This window comes from Amblyomma maculatum, chromosome 2 (genome assembly GCF_055883805.1).
Source record: "Amblyomma maculatum isolate TAMU_Amacu chromosome 2, ASM5588380v1, whole genome shotgun sequence".
In the NCBI taxonomy this organism is placed as follows: domain Eukaryota; kingdom Metazoa; phylum Arthropoda; class Arachnida; order Ixodida; family Ixodidae; genus Amblyomma; species Amblyomma maculatum.
Genome location: NC_139345.1, coordinates 124,520,383 through 124,532,411, shown reverse-complemented (window position 1 = coordinate 124,532,411; position 12,029 = coordinate 124,520,383).

The window sequence follows — 12,029 nt, the reverse complement described above, 5'->3', positions numbered from 1 at the left end:
AAGTGTTTGGCCGTCCTGCAGTTCGCAAGCTCCGAGCAGAACAACGCTTGCGTGAGCGCGCTCGGCATGCCGAAGAGTCATTCACAAGTTACATAGAGGACATCGTTGACCTGTGCAAACGTGTCGATCCACTAATGTCCGAAGCGGCTAAGATCGGACACATCTTTAAAGGTATCTCCGAGGACGCGTGTCAGATGATTTGGGTGAAACATCCTGCCTCCGTCAGTGACGTGATTAAACTTTTCAAGAGCTACGACGAGCTTCGACAGCAGCGCGCTTCTACCCGGCGGTCCGGTGTTAGAGACGACACCATTTCTACACTAGCACTGGGTGGTTCTACTTCATCAGAGGACAGCCCTTTGATTCAACAGATAAAAGCCTTCGTTCGCGAAGAAGTCGCCCGCCAGCTATCCCTGGTCCCTCAACAATTACAAGACACTGGTCGCCTTGTTCCTAACGTGGCTCCATCCTTGGCCCCTACAATACGGCGTGTCGTGCAAGATAATATCGCTGACGTCCTTCCGCCTAGCCCCGTGCTCCCGCCTAGCCCCGTGCTGCCGCCCAGCCCTGTACAGGCGCAAGTAATGGCACCATTGACGTACGCCCAAGGTATAGCCAGGCCGCTAATGCCAACCGCACCTGTTTCCTACCAGGCCGCCCCTTCCAACCATTCTTCGCCTTTGCCTGGGTCGGCGTTCCATGTTCCTATTCCAAGGGTACGCCAACGCCCTACGAACCCTTGGCGCACCGCAGACAACCGGCCAATCTGCTACTCTTGCGGGCTGCCGGGCCATGTAGCCCGTCTTTGCCGCCAACGCCTTCCACCTTCTCGCCCTGACCCCTGGAACTACTCGTACGACGCCGACCATCCCTCGCCGAAAACTCAACCCGGTTCCAACTTCGTTCCTCGGGACAATCAAACGTATACCTCTCGCCGATCATCTTCCCCTCGTCGCCGTTCACCATCACCGCTTCCCCGACGTTCTACCGGTGCTGTTGAGGGAAACTAACAGTCGCAGTTCCCGGGGCAAGAACTGCGCTTGGTTCGAACTCTTCAAGTCCTCCGTCTTCTCCCGCTAACGTAATACAAGTGTTCGTCGACGGTGTCGCAATACTCGCTCTTGTTGACACGGGTGCTGCCGTGTCCGTCATCAGTGAATCTCTTTGCCGTTGTCTTCGCAAGGTGACCACCGCACTACCCAACTTTTCGCTTCGCACCGCTCATCCCAGCGCATTCATCCCTCAGCAGCGTGCACGGCCCGTGTTCTCATCGAAGACGTCTTATACACCATCGAGTTTATTGTACTGGCTCACTGCTCACACGACATCATCCTGGGCTACGATTTCCTTTCTACTCATCGTGCCGTTATTGACTGCGCCCGCGCGGAAGTTGGCTTTTTTCCTGTGTGTGATACTGTCTTGTGTGACGTCCCTACCCGGTCTGTAAAACTCCTTGTCGCCAATGACACAGACATTCCTCCATTTTCTGATGCCCTCGTTCCACTCTCCTGTGAAAGTGTTACTACTTCGACTGTCTTTTTCACACCGTCCGATGCCGCTTCACGCCATCCGTGCCTCCTGCTTCCATTTGCTGTTCTCAAGTTCGAAGAAGGTCTTAGTGCAATGTATGTATCGGATCCATTTTCGTGCCCATCCATTCTGCTACGCGGCGAATGTCTCGGTCGTATTGAATAACTTGATCCTGCGCGTGTAAATACTCTACTTCATTAGACGTTAATGTTCTCAGCTCTTGCGATATAGCGACCGCTTCGACACTACCCGATGTTCTTCAACAAGCTATTGACGCAGATCTTCCACCCGCGCAACGCAATCAACTCTCTGCCCTTCTACAGAGCTTCACTTCTGCCTTCGACCTTCCTCACACTGCCCTGGGTCGCACGTCTGTCGTTACGCACACAACCGACACTGGTACAAACGCACCTTTACGACAGCGTCCTTACCGCGTGTCGGCCTCTGCGCGCCAAGTCATTGCTGATAACGTGGACGATATGCTTCGCCGGGGCGTCATACAGCCATCAAACAGCCCATGGGCTTCTCCGGTTGTTTTGGTCACCAAGAAAGATGGTTCCATCCGGTTTTGCGTCGATTACCGTAGGCTAAACAAGATCACGCGCAAAGACGTCTATCCTCTGCCACGAATCGACGACGCCTTGGACTGTTTACCGGGAGCCGAGTATTTCTCCTCTTTGGATTTGCGCTCGGGCTACTGGCAGGTGTCGATGGCTGACGATGACCGCTCGAAAACTACCTTTATAACACCTGATGGCTTATACGAGTTCAACGTTATGCCCTTTGGCCTTTGCAATGCCCCGGCTACTTTCGAGCGCCTGATGGACACTGTTCTTCGTGGACTCAAGTGGCAGACCTGTCTTTGTTATCTGGACGACATCGTAGTTTTTTTTACCGAATTTTCTTCTCACCTTCTCCGCCTAAAGGATGTCCTCACGTGTCTCGCCGGCGCTGGGCTTCAGTTGAATTTGAAGAAGTGCCACAATTTGCCGCTCGAAAACTTACAATTTTAGGCCACGTAGTTTCTAAGGACGGCATTCTTCCCGACCCCACCAAACTTCGCACAGTTGCAGAGTTTCCGAAGCCAACCTCCCTGAAGCAGCTCCGGAGCTTTATCGGCCTCTGCTCCTACTTTCGACGTTTCATCTTGAACTTCGCCTCTATCATCGCTCCTCTGACCCAGCTCCTTGCCGGCAGCTCCGACCTTTCAGCCTAGACTCCGGCCTGCGATAAAGCCTTCGACACTTTATGCTGCCTTTTGGTTTCGCCTCCCATTCTACGCCACTTTGATCCGACTGCGCCTACGGAGATTCACACTGACGCCAGCGGTATTGGGCTTGGTGCCGTCCTTACCCATTATAAGTCTGGTTAGAGCGAGTATGTTGTGGCATACGCCAGCCGAACATTGACGAAAGCAGAGTCCAATTATTCAGTCACAGAAAGGGAATGTTTGGCCATTATTTGGGCCATCGGAAAATTTCGTCCCTATATGTATGGCCGACCGGACCGTTTTATGTTGTGACCGATCACCACGCTTTGTGCTGGCTGACCTCTCTGAAAGACCCATCCGGTCGCCTTGCTCGCTGGGCTCTCCGTCCCCAGGAGTATGACATCCATGTCATTTATCGATCAGGTCTGAACCATACGGACGCGGATGCTCTTTCCCGCTCGCCATTGCCTAGTGATACCGCGCCTGAGCACGTCTGTTCTTACGATTTGTCGACTCTTTCCACTGTCGACATGGTTACCGAGCAGCAAAATGACCCGTGGATCAGTGCACTTATGCATTTTCTTTCAAGTCCTACTCACGGTCATTCATCCAAGGCGCTCGTCCGGCAAGACCACCACTTCTCCATTTGTGACGGTCTTCTCTATCGCCGCAATTATTTGCTTGATGGACAGAAGTGGCTTCTAGTCATCCTGCGTCATCTCCGCGCCGACATTTGTGCTGCGTACCATGGTAACCCACAGTGTGCCCACGGTGGCGTATTGAAAACCTACACGCGCCTACGTCTGCGATTTTATTGGCGTGGAATGTACAGCTTTGTACGACATTTTGTGCGCGCTTGCGAATCTTGCCAACGCCGAAAAACTCTACAGAAGTCCCCTGTTTCGTTGCAGCCGTTACCCTGCCCTGCTCGTCCGTTTGACCGCGTTGGCATAGATCTCTATGGCCCTCTTCCTACTACTTCCACTGGAAACCGGTGGATTATCGTGGCAGTAGACCATCTTACTCGCTACACTGAAACATCACCGTCACCCTCTGCCTCCGCAAGAGACGTCGCTTTGTTCCTTCTCAACAACTTGATTCTTCGCCACGGGACTCCGAAGGAACTGCTCAGTGACCGCGGACGCGTTTTCTTGTCCGAAACTCTTGAGGCACTACTGAAAGAATGCCGCATCATTCACCGCACCGCAACTTTTTACCACCCTCAGACGAATGGCCTGACCGAGCGCTTCTATCGTACTCTGAGTGACATGCTGGCCATGTACGTCAACGACGCTCATTCCAACTGGGACCAAGTTCTTCCCTTCGTAACCTACGCGTACAATACTGCGACACAGACCACCACTGAATTCTCTCCCTTCTTTCTTCTTTACGGACGCGAGCCAACCTGTACAATGGACGCGCTCTTTCCCTACCGCCTCTGAATCGACGCCACTCTCGGATGCCGCCCAGTACGCAGAAGACTGCCGTCAACTCGCCCGTTCGCTTACAACAGAAAACCAGTGGCAACAAAAACACCACCACGACACCGGCGAGCCTTCTACATATGCACCTAACTGCCTGGTATGGCTCTGGGTCCCTGCCACAACCACCGGCCTTTCAAAGAAGCTTCTTGCTCGATATCATGGTCCATACCGAGTCCTCCAACAAACATCTCCTGTCAACTACGTAGTTGAGCCTGTTACGCCCTCTGCGGACTTGCGTCGCCGTGGACACGAAACAGTTCATGTCAACCGAATCAAGCCATACTACGATCCGTCGGTTCTGTCGGCTCCATAAGTCGCCAGGATGGCTCCTTCTCTACCCCGGGGGGGGGGGGGGGGGGGGGGGGGGAATGTAGTGTGTTAATTTTCGTCTTCATAGCCACTGCCATGCATCGCGTGCTGGCGCGCTCGAGGACGAAGAAGTTGGTCGCTGCCTTGCTGGTTCGCCACGCCTGACGCTCCGCTGCGAGTTCCTCCTGAGCGGCTATATCCATCTGAATAAACACACCCCTACAATATATATATATATATATATATATATATATATATATATATATATATTCACTGCCTGTTCTATATTGGCGACCCAATCGTATTTGCCGGCTATCCCAATATTTGAAACAGGATGTTCTTCACTGGCTTCTCAATATTTTCATGCTCTCAAATTCATTGGCATCGCAATATTTGTAAGCCAAGCCTACCTACTGGCATGTATCATGTTAGTGCAGGAATTTATATATTCATTTCATGTTTTTTTTTGCCAATTGGTTGCTTGGAGCCCTTCACATGCATAGAGCTGTTTGTGCAACTCATTGGGAAAATGCACTAAAAAAGCAAGACCAGAAATATTTATTGTGAACGAGATTTCTTTATTCAGTAATAAAAAGCACACGCATGTGGCCCAGAGGTTTGAGTAAGATCGGGTGAGCAAGTTGTGAACGGTGTCAGGCTCACTGGAAGGCCCAGTGGTGATGTAGGGGAAGCAGCATCTGTATAGGTCGCTGGTGAAATGTCCGAAAGGCGGCGCCGGTATTGTCCAAGAGCAGGGCAAGGGACTGAAAGGTGGGCAGTTCCAGATGCCATCTGAAAAAGCACGACCTGATATCTCCTTCAGCCTCTCCCGCGATCGATAACTCTGGGAATCTATCTGATGATGAACACCTGTATTTCAACAATGTAGATGTCGTCCTTGTAATAGATATGGCATCTGTGGAAACAGAGAAAATCAAAACAAACATACTGTTAGCGCGGCTCCCCACGCGTAGTTATCGTGTGTCATAGCTCCGTCAGGAAGATCTCAGCAGCAGTCTACCTGCCACAACCTTGCAGGGCAGGTTAAATATGCTTAATAATTTTCTTTTGTAGCGAAGTTTCTAAGTTTATTGCCACACTACCAGAGATACGTTTCGCGTTTTCGCGTTATGAGCCAGCACAACATGGAACAATCATCGAGATATGGGAAACTCGTAGTACAGTAAGCATCAAGGAAAGCTCTTTTCTTGCACAAAAATGGCCTCTTACGCTGCATATTAAAGTTATACCCGTGCGAATTTAATAAACATGTGGCAGGTTACATTCCTGCTGTATTTCCGCTAATGCGAAAAGTGGAGCGCTTTCCGGCTCAAGAGCGAGCCATATGAACGTTGTGCAACCACAGACAATTAGTGGGAACATAATGCCGGAGACGTTGACGTAATTTCTTTCAGGCACATGGCAAATTTCGCATGCAGCAACGGAATTTACGGCCATGAAACGCGTGAAGAGATCCATGGAGAAATAATTATTGCGTAGTTTAATGGAAAGGAGATACACTGAGACAGCTCGACAGCTAAAGGGCATTGGACGCCTGTTATGCTTTAAAGAAGAGAAAAAGGGCTGGCCTATAAAAAAAGGCCGGACTGTTATAAGCTGTAGTGAAGTATGACTAGCTTATATAACGCATTAACTGCTACCGCTGCACACAGCTTCCACGTATCTAAATGCTTTTTTCTTTCTCTCCATGCTTCGCTACGACATCGACGCTGATGATATTGAAGTTATTGTATTCAGTCGCCGGAGGAATGGACAGCGTAATTACAAATGGTAGTGAAACTCAAAGCAAACCCAAGATAGAGAGGTCACGGCAGAGAGTTCTGACAAAATGTGCTTCACTGGAGAAGGTAATGGCAACCCACTCCAGTATTTCCTGCCAAGAAAACCCTATGGACAGTCACAATAGTATTAATGATATGGCGCCAGAAGATGAGCCCCCCAGGTTGGAAGGTGTCCCACGTGTTAGTGGGGATAAACAAAGGGCGATTCCTAGTAGCTCCAGGACGAATGAAGCGGCTGGGCTAAAGCCAAAAGGACGCTCAGTTGTGGATGTGTCGGGAAGCGACCTGAAAGTCCGATGTTGCAAGGAGATATACCACATAGCAACATGGAGAGTAAGCTCTACGACGCAAGGTAAACTGGATGTCGTCAAGCGAGAAATGGACAGATTGAACATTGATATATTGGGTATCAGCGAGCTCAAGTGGACCGGAATGGGAGAATTTAATTCCGGTGACCATTATGTCTTTTATTGTGGGCAATAATCCAAGAGAAGGAATTGGGTCGCTCTCATAATAAACAGAAGAATGGGCAAAGCAGTGCTAGGATACAATCTCAAAAACGACCGAATGATTTCACTTTGGATCCAAAGTCACCCTTTCAACATAACAGTTATCCAAATCTATGCGCTAACCACTACTGCTGAAGAAGGTGACGTTGAGAGATTTTATGCGGAACTAGTTGCAATGCATTTTAGACCGCACTCCATCATCAGACGTCCTTTTTCTCATAGGAGACCGGAATGCTAAGGTGGGGAGTGAAGAAATATCCAGAATTACAGGCAAGTTCGGTCTTGGTGAGCAAAATGAAGCTGGGCAGAGGCTAGTAGAGTTTTGTCAAGAAAACAACCTGACCATAGCGAATACCCATTTTCAACAGCACAAGAGGCGCCTGTACACATGGACTTCACCGGACGGTCTGTACTGGAATCAGATCGACTATATTCTTTGCCGGCAGAGATGGAGAAGCGCTATACAAGCAGTAAAAACAAGGCCCGGGGCCGATTTTGGCACCGATCATCAGCTTCTTGTTGCCAACTTTAAGCTTCGATTGAGGAAAACACAGAAAACTAGAAGACCTTTCAGGTATGATTTGGATAAAACTCCATCAGAATATGCTGTGGAAGTGAGGAATCGATTTCAAGAATTAGATCTAGAAGACAGAGAGCTTGAAGAGACGTGGAGTGATGTTCGTGATATAATACAAGAAGTTGCTACTAAGGTAGTTCCAAAGTAAAACAAATGCAAGAAAGCAAACTGGTTATCTGAAGAGGCTTTGCAAATAGCTGAGGAAAGAAGGATGGCAAAAGTTATGGGGGAAAGAGAAAGATACAAGGTTCTCCCAATTCGGATTCTCAGAAAATAACAACAAGAGATAAGAATGCCTTCCTCAACATACAGTGCCAAGCAGTTGAGGACAACAACCAATTGAGGAACACAAGAGCTCTGTATAAGACAATCAAAGATATCAAAGGAAGCTTCTGTGCTAAGATGGGTCTGATCAAGGCCAAACGAGGCAGGGACCTCACTGAAGCCTCAGAGATAAAGAAGTGGCGGCAGGAATACACAGAAGAACTGTACAAGAAGGACCCGGATGTGCAAACCCAACATAAGACGGTTGTGATTACCGATCTCGAGCAGGGCATCCTGAAGAGTGAAGCTGAATGGGCCTTAGCCAGCCTTGCTAAGGACAAAGCTAGCGGAATCGATGGCATTCCAGCTGAGTTGCTTCAAAACCTCAACAGCTGTTAACGTTCTGTATACATTATGTCAGCAAATTTGGACAACCCTGCAGTGGCCACAGGATTGGAGGAGGTCAGTTTACATCCCCATTCCAAAGAAAGGCAGTGCCAAAGATTGTTCCAACTACCGCACTATCGCGCTTATTTCGCATGCTAGCAAGGTGATGTTGAAAATCCTCCAAGGTAGGCTGCAGCAGTATGTGGATCGTGAGCTTCCGGACGTGCCAGCTGGGTTTCGCAAGGGCAGAGGAACTAGAGACCAGATTGCCCACCTTCGCTGGATCATGAAAAAAGCAAGAGTTCCAGAAACCCATCTACTTCTGCTTTATTGATTATGCGAAAACGTTTGACTGCGTAGATCACAGCAGATTGTGGCAAGCTCTCTAAAAGATGGGAGTTCCAATTCACCTCATCTGTCTCCTCAGGAACCTGTATGAAGGGCAAGAGGCCACAGTTAGAACTGGGCATGGGTTTACTGATTGGTTTCCGATTGAGAAAGGAGTGAGACAAGGCTTCATACTGTCGCCTGCCTATTTAACCTATGTGCAGAGTGCATCATGAGGAAGGCCGGTCTAGACGAGTCTTCAGCTGGAGTAAAGATTGCTGGAAAACGTATCAGCAACCTTAGATATGCGGATGGTACCACTTTAATGGCAGAAAGTGAAGTGGAACTCAAGAGACTTCTTTTGCGCGTACAAGAAGAGAGTGAGAAGTTTGGGCTTAAACTGAACATTAAAAAGACAAAGATCATGCCGTCTTGCCCTATCAAGTCCTGGAGCGTCAAGGGACAAGAAGTGGAAGCTCTGACATTTTCTCTTCTTGGGCTCCAAGATTACTCCGGAAGGAGACCTCAGCCATGAAATTAGCAGACGCCTGCTTGTAGGAAAGAGAGCCATGGTTAGCCTTGACTGCGTAGTGATCCGTATAACTCGTGCTATGGTCTTTCCAGTTGTGATGTATTGATGCGACAGTTGGACTGTGAAGAAGGTTGACCGCCAAAGAATTGACGAGTTTGAATTGTGGTGCTGGCGTAGACTCCTCAGAGTTCCTTGGACTGCCAGAAGACCGAATCAGTCGATATTGTCGACCATAAACCCTGACTGCTCATTGTTGGGTCAAATTCTAAAGTTAAAGCTCAGCTACTTTGGTCATCTGATGAGAAGAGAGGAGTCGCTGGAGAAATATTTGATGCTGGGAAAGGTTGGAGGTCGCCGGAGAAGGGGTAGGCAGCGAACGCGATGGTTAGATGGCATCCTCAAGGCGCTGCAGATGAAGTTATGTGATGTTAGGAAGATAATGAGAGACCGGGAAGCATGGCGTGACATGGCCCATAGGGTCACGAAGAGTCGGACACGACTGAACAACTGAACTGAACTGAATAAAAAAAAATTACCGCCAAGATTTCCAGTGCAGATGGTACTTATTGCATTGGGCGTGACCACAACAATTCACTTTACGAACAGAAATAAGCGGAAAGTATTTTAATGAATATTTCTTAAATCGCCTCACCTAGCGTTCTCCTGTGAAAGCTCTGGCAAAACCGGATATCACGTCACAGCAACCCCATCGCGGCCGGTCGCACCTGTTCATTTTTCCTTTCCCCCGTGGCACCCACAAAGCGCAGGGATTGACGTGCTTCTTTTTTTTTTTTTTTTGCTGCTCGTGTTCCTGCGCACAATTCATCATTCCCTCCCACCGCGCAAAGAACTGTCCGCAATACGCGCCCTCCGTACGCGTCCCCTCGCCCTCCCTCGTGTGCAGCATTCCGCACTTCGCAGCATTGTGCACGGCGCGACGCGGGGGACTGCGTGTAGCCGGTCAACCAACTTCAGGTGCGGGGGCGGCGGCGGCGAGATCACGGGTTCATGATGTTGCTGAGGGTAGATGTGACGTCACACCCGCCAGCTCACAGTCGAGAGCGCGCTGCCTCTGACCCGGCGGCCGCTCTGAAAACGTCAAAAATACAGCCATCCGCTCAAAACTAACCCGAATTATGGGGCTGTACAGTGCAATCGTGCCTTAAGAATGAATTTGTGGTGCTTTCTGAATATTCATGGATATTTGTTCGTATACCTTAAGACCAGATGCCCCCCCCCCCCCCCCATTATGAGCAAAAAGAAATAAAACCTTCCTACAGAAATTGATTAGTCTAAGTATTTCTGGTCATAAAAAATGAAATTGGAGCTAACAGTTTTTTATGCGTTCATCAAATGCTGATTGATCAAGAGTGCGAAGCAGTAACACATCACCGCGTATAGGTACGCTCCGAGTCTGATTAGAATAGTAAGAGTAATTTTCTTTTGCAAAGCAGGTGTGAAAGGAAGCAGGTGTCCGTCGCACGTTGGCGGCTTATGCATTGTTTGCACCAAGCCCTTCCCAAGAATGCGCGACAATATTTTTCGTTCCGCTTTCAAGCGCATGCGTCTTCGCGGATAGCTTCTGCTGGAGATGACCAGCACAGAGATCCCGGAACCGGGCAAGCTTCTTGGTTCAACTGTACTTGCGAATAAGATAATATCGCAAGAAAATAATAAGAAATTATGTTTAACAAAAGAGTTGGAGACTTTGAGGAGCTGTTACATCACCGTTGTGAGCGCATTCAGTTAACTTAGAAAATTTCCTCAATGATATAACTTCCGCGAATTTGTGAGGCTTAAATATAAAGGAACGGGCTAGAGCACGGTTTAGTGTACTTTGTCTTTTCATTTTACATGCACCTATCTGCTAACGAATAACGAGAATAAAATTCACTGACATAATTCTCGTGAATGGGCTTATCGTTATCTGTGCCCTTGGCTGAAGCAATGAGCAAAAAAAAATTAGATGCTTATGAAATATACCCAATTGCTGCCTTTTTATCAGTTATATGGATAAAGCTAGCAATATTTGTCATCTGTATTTCTTGCAAGCTAAATAAAAAAGAAAAGCGGGATACCGTACAGCCAAATCTGCCCAGAGAAAACCGGGACGTCGCTTCTCTTTATGAGATGAAGCTGAAATGCCACTGGTAAATTTCATCAGAATGACGTCACTTGAGCTTGTTCGAGGCGAACTAGCCGCGCTAATCACGTCAACATGTTCTCTTTCTACATAAATCAGAGCACGGAGACTGTCATATTTTGTACCTGATTTGTTGTCACAAATTTTCGATTGTGTACAATGATGCTTGTCTTAATCTTTATTAATGTCACTTCTCATTGTCATCTTTCCTTCTGTTTTAAACTATGTCTATTGTGTTATTTTTTCTGTGTGTAGTCCAGCGCCATTCTTGTGAAGTGCGTCGTCAAATGGGGGGGTAGGCTCTTTGTCCGCATGAAAAAATATACAAATCAATCAGCAAAATAGATCTTCACGTATGAGCATATTGATTTCCCAACCTTTTTGTAAATATAAGCGCATTCAAACTCTTTGTGTTCATTTGGTCAATTGGTTGTCATGGCCTGTCGATTTGCGACAGTTTCAGCGAGATGGTTGTGCTTGATTTGTGGGGTTTAACGTACCAAAATAACTCAGACTAAGAGAAACGCCGTAGTGGAGGCCTCCGAACATTTTAACCACCTGTGGTTTTTTTTAACGTGCACTGGTATCGCACAGACCACAGGCGTCTTAGTTTTCTCCTTGATCGAAATGAGGCCGCGGATTCGATCCCGCATCCTTGCGTTCATTAGTCGAGCGCCCTGACCACGTGCACTGAGCCACTGCGGCGAGGTCAGCAAGAAAAGTGTACAGACATCCGTCTAGTGGACAAAGGTACGAGCTTCAAAACACTTGTCTAAAAAAACAGTTCGTTTTCGTAAGCTGGAGACTCCAAGAAAAAACAAACCGAGCAGCATCACATTCCTTGAGTGGGTGGTAGCATAAGTGGTTGAATGGGTGGGCGGACGGGTGAAGTTGTTGAGTTAGTATGGGTAACGTAGTCCGAGCTGCTATATAAGGGGGTAAAATATAAAGATAC